At 49.3% G+C, this 17023-nt stretch overlaps 1 protein-coding gene across 1 annotated transcript in view; it reads right to left on the bottom strand.

Annotated features, from left to right (window-relative positions):
- LOC119401275 (uncharacterized) overlaps positions 1 to 14490 on the bottom strand; it is a 226552-nt gene extending 212062 nt beyond the window's left edge. The window contains exon 1 of the mRNA XM_037667965.2: positions 13743 to 14490. The gene's annotated coding sequence lies outside the window, so the exon portion shown is untranslated. The remainder of the gene's footprint in view (positions 1 to 13742) is intronic.
- Positions 14491 to 17023: the final 2533 nt, after the last annotated feature.

Here is a 17023-nt window from a genome sequence, read left to right as displayed (position 1 = left end):
ATGGTCGCACTGGTCGAAAACGCAGCACCCCACGTTGCGATCGGCCGCCACGTACCTCGATAACCAAAGCCTCGAATATCTCGATGCCTTCAAAGCCGCACGTGCAGCTTAATAGCTCAGACGCGGTGACTGTCAGTATTTTGTAGCATGCTAGAAGACTTGACGTGCGTGCATCCACACACCGCTGTGCGTGACTTCTGCGAGATGAAGGCGATACACCAGCCCTTCTATGAACCGCGTGTATCGCAGCGAAAACATGCGTGTTTCGACCGCAAGGAATACGCCTGCCCGTCCTTTGCGTGCGAGTGATTAGCGCCCTCCCTGGATCGTGCAGCTATGTCAGGCAAAGAAAAAAAAGAAACTCAGAGTGTCGCTTATGCATTCACCTACGACGAAAGCCTTTTCCTTCTCAGTAGATGCACTGGCCCCCTTCCCCGCTCCGACAGCTTTCTCCACCCAACGTCATTTTGCACTGCCTCCGTGGTCGGACCTAATTCGACCAAGAGATGATGTCATGTGATCACGTCATCATGTGACGTCACGTTACGTGAGGTCATGATGACGCCCCAAATTTTAGTGATCTGTGACGTCATGATGACATCATACAGTGACGCAATTTACAGTGGCGCAATTTGCGTCACTGTAGGATGTCATCATGACGTCACAGATTACTACGCCCCCCCCCCCCCCTCTTAGGTGACTAGGGGGGTCGGCCACCCCCCTCCTGCGCGCGCCTATGGTTACCAAAAGGATGACTCCGATCGCACATGGCTGCCCAGAACTTTCGACTTGGATGGTGAATATACGAAGAACCTTACGGAAGACATCGAACATCCCTGGCTTGCCCAATATTGAGCGCAGAAAAAGAAAGCAAGAACAAACGCGCGCAGTCACAACGGATGGCACATGCTCGTTTTCAAACAGCCAACCCTCCTCCCACCGACGGGTCCGACTCGAATAGCAAGGTTGTATGCAAATGTGACGACAGGCACCTCTTCGGGGGCTCGAAAAAAGGCCTCCCATTTCGAGGAGAACTAACAAAACAAGAAAAAGAGCTCCAAAGGGGATTTCTCCCCTCTCTCTGCAGACAGCGCTCTATTTAACTTTATTTCTTTCATTTTTCTCCCCGCCATATCACTGGCTTGGCTGGCTTAAGACGGACGCGAATTCCTTTTTCTCATGATCGATGCAGGGAAGGCTGAGACTGTTCAGCTCTGCCAATTCTACCTAAGGTCGTGCAGCGCAACGGAGGCGGCATCATGACCACCGACAGGAAATTCGCATTGTGGCTGCCTCCGCTCTCAACTGCAGACGACGATCAGACGAGACGCGGGCTGCAGTGAGTGAACAGTCGTTAGTACGTGACTGGCTAAGTTATTCATTTACTTGAAATACTGCTGCCTGTAGTGAGGCTCGTTGCAGAGTGAATAGGAAATTACGAGTTCATACATAACAACAGTATCCTGAACGAAAACCAGTAGCATAAAAAAGAGGGGGGGGGGGGGGTAAAAGACACAAGCACTTAATATCACCTTTTCAGCTCGCAATCAAAGTTTGCAACTTTTTTATGTGCGTGCGGTTAGCCTTCATAGTGTTGTCGCCAAGTGCAATGTGTTACGCTTGCCGACAACTAGTCACAGGCGAGAGTGTATGTTGTCGATGCTGAAAGACAGGGCGTGCAAACACGGACGCAAGAGCGAAGTCAAGACCCCACAAACGCCGTTTCTGGTGTATTGACTTCGCTCATGCGTCCGCATTTGCATACCCCGTCTGTTTAACGTGATTACCTATCATCTAGCTCAGCTCTCTGTTATTCTATGTTGTCGACATGCCTTCCCCCCCCCCCCCTCATATAAGGGCATCTGATATTTGCGGTGGTTTTTTGCTAAGTTTCCGATAACCACTATCAGAGAACGGCCCAAAGGAAGCAATGTTAGCCCGATGTACACACTGCGCCTAACAATCACGACCTGTTAAGCCGCCTCGTCAACGACTGCAAAAAAGGCGTCCCGATAAGCGCGTGCCTTCTTTTGATGAAAACAGACTGCACAAGCAGTTTCAAAGCTGCATTCGCGTGTGAACGCCTCGCATAGCTTCGAACAGGGTGCACGGTTTTACTCCGGCTTTCCGATGTAGCCTGGGCGCCGAATAGCGATGCATACGGAATTCCGCCCCGTTCACGGCAGACTCTTCCAAGCAAATGCGTAGAAGACGACGCCTTTTCATTTGCAGCAGTACGCGTCAAATTCGGCTCGCTTCGCTTTCTCTTGCGTCGGCCCACTTTTGCAAACAGCGCGCCTCTTCCAAGTTTATTCGCGCATAATCAGCTGCCCGAAGGCATGCAGGGGTAATAAACGGATCGCGCTCTCCTTTCACAACTTCGCTCTTAAGTTTGATGAAATTCGATTCCCGACTCCAGCGCCGCCTATGCGCGCATTCATAAATGAATGGGTCACCTTTCGAGATGCAGTCAAACCGAAACGCCTTTCTGCGTCTGGATTCAATGTACGCGAGCTTTCCTATAGTAACGATATAGATGGCTTGCATCCATGCCGCTGAAACCGCCGCATTGGAGCATGGAGGGAAGCGAAGTTTGTGACGTCACATTAATGTTATCGAAGCATCGCGCATGCGTGTTCTTTTGCTATTCACGCACAGAGGCGTTCCTGCCACGTCGTCATCACAGTGAAGCTGGTTAATCACGACTCGTTTTTCATCAAAGCCAGAACGAGTGCGAGAACGTTCAGAAGCTGCGACGTCACGTGCAAGCTATCATCCATTGCAGAACCCGACCAAAACTGTACGCGTAATGAAGACATATACCGCACAGCAACGGCTGGGTACACGAAATTGCCTGACTTAAACCCGTAACAATCCAAATGAGGCAGAAGTTCAGGGAAAGATGGAAGCTTCAAGAGACGAAAAATCCTTGGCGTGTCGCTAGGGCCAACGTTTCGACAAGAGGACTTGTCTTCCTCAAGGCTGGAACCTTGGCCTGCTGCACACATGCACCTGTCTAGTCATCTTCAGTTGCAGTCTTGAAGATTGACAAGACCGCTCGTCGAAACGTTGGCTCGAGCGACACACCGTGTTCGAGAATGTTTCATCTCTAAACCCGAAGCTCTAAGAGAGGCGCTGAAGAAAGGAATGCCCCGGCGGTGCGCAGACTCACGATACTAGAAAAATATTTTACAAAGGCACTTTCAATTTCTAAAGTCGCCAAGTGCAGAGTGAAATCGACAACAACGTTTTAGAACTGGCCGCGGTGACCATATGACCGATACCGACTTGAGACACATTTCGTTAGCTCGAAAAAGGGCAAAAGAGACGACAGCACGCAGCGCTAACTTCAGCTGCCGAGAATTTATTACAGAAAAGCAAACGAGCCACACGATGCGCAGCAACTGGAGCAGCACAGAGAAAATTCACTCCGACAGCGGGCCGTATTTTCACCTTTAATCTTTTGAGTTGTTCAAAATGCGGTTACCACGTCTAACGAAACAGTTCAACGCAAGAATTGCTTTCAAGGTATGCGCATCCATTACTGACGAGAGCCAGCACTCACACACCTATCACCCGCTTTTCTTACGCAAATACATCTGTATGCCTCTGTATCCGCCCGAGCACGCGGGTGCTGTGGACATACTGCTTGGTGAGAACCAACAACTGAGGTGAAGTTTTCTTTCTTGCAGTGACGATCATCTTCCGTGCGTAATCACGATGCGCGGTTGGTGGTACAAGCCGCCTATGCGACGCTTTCGCGCCTTGCATTAGTTTTACGGAGGACGCCGCCGCTGAGCAGGGATCCTCAGAGTGAAACTATTCCGTCCTATTACAACAGCGGCGCTGTTCTAGGGCTGGAACGGACGACAGACGAGTGTCGAAGGTAGTCACGCTCCAGATACACCCATGGATGGCGTAACTGCCTCGGTCGCGGACGAAGCGGTAGCCGCACACCGAGAACGGGGAAGCGGGGTTCGAGCGAACTGAAAAGTGTAGTGCCTGTGTGAGCGGTAGCCTCAAACTAAAGACCTTGTCGTGAAGATGCCGTGGGGGTAGTGGTGGTGGTGGGTGGCGCCCGCACAGAATCCCAAAACATCACAGAAAATCCCAAGGAAAACACAGGAGAACCGCAGCTCCGTGGTTTCTGCTCACTTCACACTGGGTGAAACTGCGGTAACGTTTATTCCGTTCTGCCTGAAGTGATGAAGTTTACATCACCGGCGACGCAAGTACTGGCGGGAACAAGCAACTCTTTATGAACATGCCAAGTCTTCGTGTCTACCGGAAGTCATTTTTTTTATTTTTTTCGTAAGCGAATGGCATTGTCTGCTCTAGCTCTGGGGTCATTCCACGCCAAAAGTCCCAACGTCAATAGGGAACTTCTATGAGGAAGCTGCCATATGACCGAATGGCCGTCAATGGGGAACTTCAAAAATTATTTTCTTCCTTAAAACAAAATATGTAATGATGAAATCTGCCATATACGAAGAACTATTTATTTGCTTTCTATAGAGGTCTAAAGCTAATTTTTAATTGGAGCCCCACCTGGTGTAAATTACGTCTCATTCTAGACCAAAATGATGATTTTGTCAAATTTGTGGTATTTCTCGTAAAATTTAGAAACTTCAGTGGTCTGAAAATATTTTTAACGCGGAATATACCTTTGATAGAGCATATATTTATTACTCAGATATTCATACATAGCGCAATATTACAACAGCAAAAATGCAAACATAGAACATTTTGGCGAAATTCCTGGAGGCGTACATGGCAGAAAGGTTGCAGTAATATTATTCCGGTTCGAATACCTTACATAAACGCCTTTGCTTAATACACAAACCAATTTTGGTATTTAAACGAGAAACGATACTCTCAGAATAAATTTTGTGACAAACAACACTAAGACGACATCCTGCGAAATTCGGAAATCTCCGACGTAAACAAAATATTTTTTCTCACCGAAATATTTCAGAAATTCACTGTTTCCAATGCAATAAATCAGCACAACATTTTTTTCAAGTTCATTTGAGATTGTCGACAAAATGTCTCTATGAAGACATCCAGACAGGTCATTATAGCTACGCCAATATTCAGCTGATAAAACAGGTACAACATTATCGACGCACAGTCACAACTTGCCGCTCAGTGTCGTGTCTATACACCAGAGCACGCCTGTCTCGCACCCAGGCTGCTGGCGAGCCGAGCGGATACTCTCGCACCCAGACGCCGGGCTGACCGGGCTGCCGAGGCGCGCGCGGGCTGCACCAAGTAAACAGGGCAAGCTGCAGTTCTGAGGCTTTAAAGTGCGAAAAAGTACCCGTTGACGCCGCTTCAGCGTATAAGAGCTCGTGTGGGCACTACTGCGTCGTCTTTGGATGCCAAAACAAGCAGCGCAACAAGAGGATATTAGCGTTGTCTGCGACGATTACGACGCGCCACGGAAATAGTGCCGGTGCGGTGTTTTCAGCTTCGCCGCGAGTGGATAACTGTGATTCAAGCAAAAAACTAGGAGTCGAGTGAAAATGCGCGAGTAAGTACAATAACTGCGTGTGTTCTGCAGTGTGATGCCCACCTATCTCCTTTTGCGAACGTAATTTGCGTGACACGCACGTGGGTTGAAGGCAGGCGCGAGCTTTGTGTGGGGGTGCACTTCATACCTTTGGGCGTTTCCTTTGACGAAAATCTAGTGCAAGGTAGTGCTTTCAAGCACAAGCAATCAGCATGTTTTGCCACTTTCAACGTAGTATTAAGCTTTAGTAATTTGATGGCATCCACACCTTCGAGACTTCGTCTTCAAAAGGTAATAAATGGCACGGTGCTCCTCAACAGCTGGTCAGAATTTCGTGCTTTCATTGCAGTGTTTGATGTCCCCAAATTTATTTGGACACGAGGCATCCAGCTGCACATAATACATATTATATATTGGTACGTGAGTAAACAGTACTCGCGCCAGTGTCCTTTATGTCGCAGGCGGAGCTAACCGGCTTAACTAAGAGTAGCACACTTTCGCTTGTAAAGCATCATAGTTACAAGAATAAAATCGCGCAGGTAGCTTCCAAATGGGATCGCTGAACGATACTGCAGGTTATACTCTCAGATAGCACGCTTTTGTGAGCAAGACGCATTTTTGTAAGAGCGCTCGTGAAAGAAAAATTACGTTCCGCGAAACTACCCGTAAAGCGTACTCTAATTATTACGCGATGCATGCTGAAATGATCACATTCCACAAAACTTTGTGCACAACTTGTAATATGGCGCAACAAAACATCGTTTCACTCTTTCGCGAGCTGCACTGCAATTACAATTCACGCGTACCACAGCGACAACGTTTTTTTTACAAATGTAACAGCGTACGTATCTGACGAGGTTGCTTCCGCAGCCCACTCAGCACGTACTGTATACATTGTGGACTTACATAAGCAAGATATTCTTGATGTTCCAATAAAATCAGCGAAAATGTCCAGGCTAGAAAAGACGTGCAACACGCCATCCGACGGGCTGAGTTCGGGAGTTTCACGTTTGCTCTGTGTAGCGTCTGCTGGCGTGGCAGCCCGCGCATGTTGTTTCGTCGCGTGTGCGATAGATGGCGCGACGCGCGATGCAAATATGGCGATGCGCATTGAATTCTCTGTGTTCTGGTCTATAAGCGAACGCAGCAACGCCTTTAAAAGCAACTGGAGTTCGACGTGTTCTTAGATCAGAGCATCTTTGCGCACAGCACAGTCGCAGAACGCTGCCCGGCCGAGCACTCCCTCGAGCGGGAAAACGGGGGGAATGCTACACGGCGGCAGCAGCGTCGTGATCGCATTCCGTTCACGTTCGGCCCGCCCTCATAATTCGGTCGCTCTTATGGCCGCACCGGTCCCGTCGAGGACGCCACTTAGCGATTGTCCGAATTCGACTCGACACCAAGAGCGCGCGAAGGTCGCCTCCTCGTCGTTTGCACCGCGTCAGGATTGCGTTCGGCCACCACAATAGCTGCGGAAACCGTCGCGAGGCACCAGCGCTGATATACATAAACGGGGAGCGACAATGTCGTAGCCTCAAAGTTCCGCCGCGGGAAAGCGATGCAGCACTGTGGAAGCCGCACGTACAAGCCGTATTCCTCGGTGGCCACATCGGCTTGTCAGGCAAGTCAGGCACCGATGAGAAGGATTGCATCCGTGCGCTTATTTGTGTCCGCAGAAGGATCCTCGGCTTATGCACGCGGCAAATAAATGAGGAGCTTTCAGCAGTACGCAGGAAGCAAGAATGAGCATTAGTGCCACGCCTGTCACTACACCATCTTTACTACATCTCCGAAGAGCACAGAACAGCTAACCAACCGCTGGCATAATCTTTAATATCTGTATACTTTTTTAACACACTCTACAGCGTCGATGATTTAGGCCTCTGTACAGCCCCTTCCCAATTATTCATTATCATGACTAATCGCACCATTTCATACACGCACGTGATCTCTCGGAGCTCTTTTGCCGTAAAATGACCTTTGTGCCCTTGAACAACATGTATCGACGTTATCATCAAGAATCGGCGTAGCTCGGAAGACGTGAACCAGAGCGCTCCAACTGAACGAAGTTCGAGACTACGCGTGAGTCTCGAAAGATCGCGTCCGCATCGCTGAACATTGCACACACAGCGTTATCGCCCACGTACTTCCGAGCACTATCAACCAACCCACGAGAGTCCACCATGCTGCACAGTTCTTTACGGAAGCTGTCAGATCCGAAAGCGGGAACCGAAGGAAGCAAGACCGGCGGCGTTTGAATGCCGCCGTGCAAGGATCGACAGTGAGAAGCGGACAGAATGGGATTAGGCCGGTTGTCAGCTTCGCGGCTGATCGAAAAGACGACGCCGACCAGCCTCCTCGTCAAAGCGTAATCACGACAGTGTTCCCACACCGGGCCAAGGAGAGCGAACAGAACGAGAGTTTTCTGTCCCCAATGCATGCAAATGGAGAGCAAGAAAGGGCGCCAAGCGATGCGCTCGGGGTGATTCGAGAATGAACGTGACGAGGCAAGCAAAAACAGAGGTCGCAAGGAAGGACGAGATCGATGCGGGCGCTTCTTTTTCTTTCCACGCTTGTCAATCTCCGGATGAAATGAACTGCAGCTTCCTGACGTATTCCGTCGTGCTTTTTCGTGTTGTTGCGCCGGTGATGCAGACGACGCGAATTCCCATTGGCGCACGCCAGACGCGGAAGACACGAAGGCAGTAGGCGACACAGAAAAGACGACGACGTCGGGCAGCATGCGAATCGCCAAGCACCTCCGCGTACAATCAGCACGAGAGCCCGAACAACGCAAGGGCTGAAGGAGTGGCAACCGCGCAAGCCATAGCGCTTCATCTTTATATTCCGCTGTGCCCTGCATGTAGGCGCTATTACACGCGCGCACTTCGCAGAATATATATATATACACACACACACACACACACGCACGCACGCACGCACACACACACACACACACACACACACACACACACACACACGCACACACGCGCACACACACACACACACACACACACACACACACACACACACACACACGAGACATTCCCTTGAAGCGCCTACAGAAAGATGAAGCTACACCAACTGCTTACTTGAAGGTCTACTTTAATCAACAGAGGGCGTTTTGTACTACGCTGCTCTCTCTCTCTCTCTGTCTCGCCATCAGTTTTTTTTTTTTTTTTTTTTTTCGCTAGCTTTCTTCTTCTCTGAGCCCGAGTAGATGAGTCACCTCTAACAAGGGGTACGACGACCAGATCAGTTCTTGAGTGTGCATGTTCCAAGTTTTCTCAAACCTTTTGAGCATGCATGATATCAAAACCCACAGATAGCCGAATTATACTAATGATAATTATCTACACTTGGCGTATAGTGAAGGAGGCGAGGAGTTTAACGTGACGGACGTCTAGGTTGCTACCCATCGCTGGGGAAGGATAGCACACAAACCACTTACATAATTCAGCTCGTACTGGCACGTCGTATTATCCCTCGACAGTTCTCATTATCAGGTGGTTACCCTGCGCGACGCCTTGGGTTTTACAGATAAGCAAACGGGTAAAATGAATGAAAGATGGAGTAGAAGACCACCGAAGCCCAGTTTGCGCGTAAGTGCAGAAAGCGAAAGCATAGAATGAAACGGAGCATCGAAAGCTTCTCACACGATGTTCGCTATCTGTTCCGCTTAGGCCAATGTGACACAGAGCCGTGTGCCAAGGCTCATCGTCGAGCAGCGCTCATGCCAGAAGCGGAAACCAGAATACTGCCCTCGATGGTTAAATCACTAAAGAGGCACGCCGGGTGCTGCTATCATTCAGCTGAATCATGGTTAGTACATTATTTCTACATTAACGTAACAAAAAAGAACGCCCCACTTTTGTTCGAACATAAGAGTGAGGACAGAATTCTGCACAACGTGACTAGCTTCAAGCACTTTGGTACAACAATTACGAGTAAACGAAATTGGCGCCATCGTGTAGGATATGTCTTTTTTTCCGGATATAAAAAATACGTTTTCTTTCATTTTTTTTTTTCCTTCAGGAAGGAAATACCGAAGGCATCGACAGAGGTGATATTATTGGCGTATAGGACTTGACCTATCCTAGAATATGCCGTCGCCGGAGCAGCCGGAGCGCGCATCAGAAGGTCCTTGAGACAAAATTGAAAGGTATTCGGCGAATCTCAGTACGCAGGCGTGCTGACTCGGTAACAGACATTTTAAGGAATGTAATTTAGAGCCGCGATAGGCAAGCAGACGAAAGTTTAGATTAACATTGTTCTTTCAGATATTACGTGGAAAAGGAAGCGTAAACGAACACACATATATAAAGCACCAGCTTGAAAAACGATGCCTGCAAACAACCCACTCTCTCCTACTTCAACCAACGCGAACCCTACTTATTCGTTTTTTTTTGTTTTTTTCCTGACGTAATGTGTATGAAGAACAGCATCTTATGCGGCACCAACAAAGCCGATCCTGCCCGCAGAAAGCCTACACAAACAACGTGCACGCGGAAGACCGAATTCTCATGCACCGGTTTTTCGTTTTAGAGCAGCGTACGGAAAAGAAAATGACATGCCGAAAGAGGCGAGACCGCGGTGTGTTAGAACTCTTGGCATTAATTTGCACTGCTCGGAATTTCAGACGATTATTTGTGGATGCCACCAACACTCTTCTTAGGCGTATGAAGCACCCTTGGTGCCCCGCCACGGTAGTTAGTGGTTATGGCGCTCGACTGCTGACCCGAAGGTCGCAGGATCGAATCCCGGCCGCGGCGGCTGCATTTTCGATGGAGGCGATAATGTTTGAGGCCCGTGTACTTAGATTTAGGTGCACGTTAAAGAAACCCAGGTGGTCGAAATTTCCGGAGACCTCCACTACGGCGTCCCTGATAATCATATCGTGGTTTTGAGACGTTAAACCCCAGATATTATTATTAAACACCCTTGGTGACAATCGAAGGGTGTTCATGATGTAAGCAGCCTACTGAGAGGGTGCAGTATTTCAAAATAATGATAAGAGGGAGTAAATGGGTGTAATAAAAGGTCGAAAAACCTACGTGCCCCCTTCTTACGCCCTTTTGAGCGTTTTTTCTCCTGTGTACGTGCAGGCGCTGGAGCACGAACATGAACTGAAAATTGTATTTTGTCTGCAATGTGCGACTAGAGAGCAGCAATTACAAGGGATGACTTTTCCAAGACTACTGAATTAGGAGGTTCTGCTGTGTGACGTAGTTATTGCATCACTTCTTTCTGCAATTCAGTCATCTTTTTTTTTTTTTTTTCCCCTGTGCAGAGTAGGAGACCAGAGCCGGTGGACGCTTTCTTCTCCAACTCACACCGGTAGTTGCTCACGAACAATAAGACGAAACGTATCCCTCTTAATTGACCCCTTTGAACTTTTACGCTGAATTCTCTTAAAACATGACACAAACGCGCCAGTCCGACCCATCGCAGACGCAACAACAGCCGTGTCCACGGTATTCGCAATGAATTTCTCTCTCTGAAAACATTGCAACCGATAAGAGCAAAGCCGCTTAGTCATACACGGCACCGATGCAGAGTTCCCAGGAAAAGCGAGCCATGCAGTGGCCCCGAGTGAGGTACTGTGAAAACTGGACACAGCGACATCGCTTCCGTGCGACGACTTCAGCGGCCAGGAATTTCTCGAACAAGTTTTGGCGCTCGGGAAATTCACCGTCTAAATAACGCCCACACCATTTGCAAGGGCTTTACGAGACGTGCTGTGAACTCGGTGTCGTGTCTGTGTTTGTCGTTGAAAAATGACATCCGTGTGTTTCACGTATAACCATGTTCTTGTTGAACTTAAACGTGTGTGCATACTGGTCGTTTTTCCTGGCATGGTTTGGTGTGCTTTGCTTGTTTTCTTTCTTTCCTGAATTAGCGCGTTGATTCTTTTGTGCAATGAGCAGTCGAAACGTTTCAACTATGTATTGAGATAACAGGCTCCGAGGTAGTCTAGAGCGCCGTATGTGTTCGCCAATAAACAACGACACGCAGAACTGGTGCTAGGCTTGTTAGTGTTTCGACCATGCACACTGAAACAAAAACAACAGGAACTCAACTTGAAGAAAAATGTGCTTGAGGACGCCATTCAGTTGACACTTGTCGAACTTGCCTCGTTTAAAATTTTGAAGGATCGGTGCATCGATATGTGCCACTACGGTTGTTTCCTAAACGCGCTAGTCGCTTGAAGTGGCTTGCGTGAGAGTAGGCGGACAGCCTTTGTTTATCTCATCTGTCGAGACAACAAAGCACCCGCACGGACACTCTTAATTATGTCACTGAATGCAACTTTAAGGTGGACTTTCTCGAGCCTACAGAACCAATATCCTGCGCTCTGAAAAATCGGCGCGAAGCCTTCGTTTAAAGCAAAAACTGGAAACAAACGAAAGACGCATGCAGTTGAGCACCTCCCCATAAGCAAATAAAAGCTATACCCCACTACGCACCAACATATCGTATGAACGAAAGTGGGGTCGAGGCCTTGTTTATTTTCTTAGAAACAACCCAAGGTTGTAGGTTCGGTCCCTACCTGCGGCAAGTTGATATTTCACCAACGTTAATTCCTTTCCATTTATATCTTAATTACTATACTACAGTTAAAACATCCCAGTAACGTCGTTGGTCCCAGTGTCTGTGGCTCTACACATTCTTAATTGTACCAACTGAATAAACGTTTAGAAACGACAGAGTGAACAGACATCTCCGTAAGGTTCTTAAAGGGACACTAAAGAGCAAAACGATTTTTCGCGCATTAGTAAAGTAGCCTTCCACAATACCAAAAACGCCACGCTTTCTGCTCGAAGACGCTTAATAAGCGAGAAAACGCGCAAAAAGAAAATACAGGTGGCGACGCCACCTTGGAATTCCCGCACCATTTGCCGTGACGTCACATATTTTTGACGGCGCCTGCTTGGGCCTACGTAGTTCCTAATCGGTTAAATCGAAGTACATTGTCCTCTGAGGGGGCCAGAGACTTGACATAACGAGTTTGTGGAAATTTCGTTGAGCCAGTGGCGCCAAAATACGTTAAATGCTCATTGAAGTCTTTTACGTCACGAATTACAAAGTTCAGCGCGAAATTTAAAAATGAATCTTTGAACTTGGTTTTCTCCTCTAATAATAAACCTATGGTGGTGAAATAAACTACACAAGAGTTCTCCGAGCACACTTTATCAATTTAAACCAATTCATTGTTTCTCTTTAGTGTCCCTTTAACTTAAATAATCAGCGGCAGGTGGTGCAGCCTGGTCGGTGTCATTATCCTTCGTGGGACGCACTACTGATTTTCCTCATAGCCACATCATTTAATGTGCTTCCTTCGCCTAAAATGAAAATAAATGCGCGCTTCGGACATGCCGTGCGGTCCCCGACTTCATCACTCAATATTTCGCTCGCTCGACGTTAAATCAGCGTCAGACGGAGGTCGCCTCCCTCGTGTCAGCCTATATGGCGATGTTGAAAAGTATTGCGGCCAGTCTGAGTTGTTGTAACGAAGACTGCTGCGTGCGCACGACGTTGAAAAGACGTGGACAAAAAAAAAAAAGAAAGCCAATGCAATGAACGGTGTTCAAAGTTTTCGAGGAACAAGTATTTTAGGAATGCGCTTTAAGCGATCAATATCTAACGTGAACGTTCACAAAAGTACATGCCTAACCGAAGAGAGCCGGAGTGCTCGAAGGTAGCTTAGCGGGCTGATGAGTCGTTTTGAATAAGTGCTGCGTTAACATAAAGAAAAAGCGCTCAGGGACAGCGCTCAGAACAGGCAGTTATGTTACTTTACTGCGGTGTGAGAGCTCTACAAGGTGTAGATACAGTCGTGAACAATGTCAGAGGGAACACCGAATTCACGTTCATTCAGCGATTACTTGCAATGTACCGTTACGACTGTGACGTATTGAATCGCAAGAGACACCTTCCCGCTTGAGCAAATAGTGTTACGAACACTTTTGCGCTAGCTAACTGCGCTTAGACTCTATGGTCTTTAAAAGGCAACTTCGGTGTTCCCTCTCATAATTGCGCACGACTGTACATATTAAGCGGAGCACGCATTGTTGTAGGAGATGAATATTTGTGTGCAACAAATATGCAACGAGTCGGCGTGGGTATCTGCGAGGAAAGGATCACCGAACTCGTTACGAGCCAATGGTGTCGCAGTAATTACAGCCTAAACAGAAGTGCGTTCAAACGGCGTTGACGAGAAGCAACTGACCTTTCTAGCGTATATCCATCAGACGCCCAAGTAGAAGGATCGCCGTCTGCAGCGCAGCAGAGAGATGTATCCGGGAGCGAACACGTCGTATCCACAAAACATGGGTGTGCAATCCAGTAAGACGCCTCCCCGGAGCGAAGATGCCACTCCACAAACAGCGCGCCGCGGTAGCTGCCGAACAAAGACGCGTACACGAAGAACAGTTACCGCCGTAGATCGTTGCCCGCGTAACTCCTCAGCCGCCGTCAGTTCACGGTTTCCGAGTGCAAAGTGGCGCGAGAACAAGGCATCGCTTTGTTGTTACCGGGCCGCAACGAGACCTGCCGGCGGCGTCGTTGCTGACGCCGTGAGGTGAAGCCGGCTTGACAAATCCTGGCTCGGCGGAAGCAGCTGTATCTCCACGGCGCGTGAGGTGGTATGCCGAAGGCCGCTTCGAAGACGAGGTGGCCAGTTTTGTGACGCTACCGTGTCGCAGATCCTCCACCGAAACAACGCGCAACGTCGTCTGCCGCTCGCACGGAAAAAGGATCGGCGTCGCTGAAAGTATCCGTTCTTGTCCCTCGAAACGTGAAGGAAGCACCGCGAGGCCGCTCTGAATCCTCGGCACAACACAGACACACACACAGGGGCGCGCGGACTGCCAAGCCAAGGCAAGAGTCTGGGCTTGGCGCGGTCAATACTCGGCGGCGGCAGGCAGCGTCACACGCAGCCGCCGGTTCAGGAGCGGGCACAGCAGCGATGGCAGCGACTCCACGCTGCCACTGGGGAGGGAGAGGAGGAACGCTCGGCGTGGGGAGTAATGGACGAGTCCATTGGCTCCGAGATTCCAGAGGGGGGAGGGAGGGCCCGCTCGTCTGGTTGCGCGCGGCTCGTGTGGTGCAGTCCACTCTCGGCAGTCCCGGTGGAGGGAAGAGGTATCTGCGCGTGTGTGTGTGTGTGTTCGAGTGCTGCCGCCGAATCGTCCCCAGTCCCCACTCGAAGGCGGGTGGCGAAGCGCACGTTGCGGGTCTGAGAAACCCCGGGCCCGCTTTGTGCGGAAGATGCAGGAGAGAGGGAGGCCGTGCGAGTAAATGGGAGTAATCAAGAGGGGAGCGAACGATCAGGCCCTCTGCAGAGTAGGAAGGAAATAAAGAAAGACGGCGCCTTTCTGGAGATGAAATCGTGGAGGCCAGGTGAGGGGAGCTGCTACCTTCGGGGAAATGCAGGGAGCAAGTAAACAATACATGCGCCTTGCCTCCTCGCAATGAAACAGCGAAGAGCATCTCTCCACGGCGAGATAGGTGGGTCGTCACATACCTCTTCGGTCCTTCTCCAGTGCCGTCGGCTTCACGGCACGACTTCCGAGTCACCCGGTAAAGCGCGCTCAGTGGCGATGACAGTAGTGTGGTGGAGAAACCGCATGCGCCAAGCCAGAGGGGGTTTGAGGCTTTCAAACAGCAATAAGAGAGGAAAAAGTTTATTCGACGTTTTCCACCGGAGCCTGGCCTTCATTCCTGACGAGGTGTGTTCTCTAGTCGAAACGTCGCATAAACCTTTTCGCTCTTGCTGGCACACACACACACACCTGACTTCCATGCGGAATATCTGGTTACGATTAACGCTGGAACCCCTAGTTTTTATTCCTTGAATCAATCGCGATATTGCGCTCAGAACCGCCGATGCCTATACCGGAATTCCTGCGACATACGTTTCTACCGTCTTCAGCTTGGGCCATATCGGCGTGATTTCGACTCGAACGCGTAGATCAGAGCCAACATTATCTTTAGAGACCAGATTCGTAGCTACTATACGTGTTATCTCGAGCAGTTGCGCATACAAGTCGTTACACTAAATTATTTGACGTCATGTTTGAATCCGTGAGTACTGTACCTGCGATTTATGATGGAAGCCTAACTGCTCCACCTTGGTGTAGGCTGCTGACGTTTACTCGTCTGGAAAGCTGCCTACACATACACGCCACCGCTATAAATTGCGTGCTGTCACGGACGCAAACGGTGACCGTGCGAGTGGCCTCATCTACAGACTGCGGTAACTTTAATTGTTAAGAAGTTTCAATATGACCAGCTGCGGTAACAGCGCTCACTGATAAACTTTTTGCTCCATCACATCAACCTGCCATCAATAGCGATTAGAACCCCTCTCGACTCGCGTAACTCCCGTGTCGTACGTAAGCTGGATGGCAGCGTCAATGTCGTCGACCTGCGACTATCAAACAGGCTGTTGCCAAGGGAGCCGTGTGTGAAATTGGAATCGGCAAGCGAGGTTGTTCTTACATACGGCCAAAGAGGCAAACAATCGAAACGCACTAGGAGTTGAATCTAATTAAAATACGCCATGGCGCTCGCAGGGAGCAGGGCCGCCCTCTCCTATGTCGTGGGGAATCTAGAAGCTAATGAGCAAATTATGCCTTTACACGACATTCCCATTTCGCGTTCTCTGGGGAGAAGAAAATCTCCTCCGAGAGGGGCCCATCGAATTTTGCTCAGCCATCTCTCGTGCCCCGTCAGCTGCCGATGTTTGCTGTCCCAGATAGTCGTTCGCCGAGCTGCGACATTTCGGCGAGCGCGCTTCTGTTGCCGTGCTCTTACTGTGTGGCCCTCCGCCCTTTCGCTAAAACTGTGCACTGTTCTTCAAGAGACGAATCGCTGACGGCGCCATCAACGCGTCTATAATGCGACATTTAGTCGGGCATTTCGCGACCGAAAAGAGCTCGTCCGCGCTTTGCCACGTCCTCCGTCCGGTCTTTCACGTGCGCAGGTAGATTTACAAGCAGGCAGGCAAGCCCGAAGGTATACAGTGTGCTCGAGGCCTTCAGATAGCATGTGTCGGTTCTGATGAGTTCCTTACGGAACGCGAGAACATCTTAATGGCCGCAATTGAAAAAAGGGACAAAAGCTCTACAAAAAGAAAACTCGTTCAGACAGGACAGAGTTAATGGTTCCGGCACTATCATTTTTTCCCTTACGCTTTGTATACTTGGAGAAACAATGCCCCGATTAATGTATTACCAACTCGTTAGAAGCTTTTGTAAAGCGGGCGGGCGCTACAACAGAAGCTGACGCCTTCCTCGCTGTGTGCTCTGCGTTGATGTGCATCCCTTTTCTTGCTCGCCTACTCCAGCCTTGTTAGCTATTTGCTTTATCCATCGATTTGTAAGAAGTGCACGGCAGCGCAAAAGAAGCTGACAGACAGCAAGACATGCGCCAGTGGGGGTCTTTCGCTTTTGCTTTACCGTCCCGATAGTGATGAGACAAGTAATCCGATATTCCATCCCGACCTAT

Source organism: Rhipicephalus sanguineus, chromosome 8 (assembly GCF_013339695.2).
Source record: "Rhipicephalus sanguineus isolate Rsan-2018 chromosome 8, BIME_Rsan_1.4, whole genome shotgun sequence".
In the NCBI taxonomy this organism is placed as follows: Eukaryota; Metazoa; Arthropoda; class Arachnida; order Ixodida; family Ixodidae; genus Rhipicephalus; species Rhipicephalus sanguineus.
This window is presented reverse-complemented; position numbering and strand designations above follow the sequence as displayed.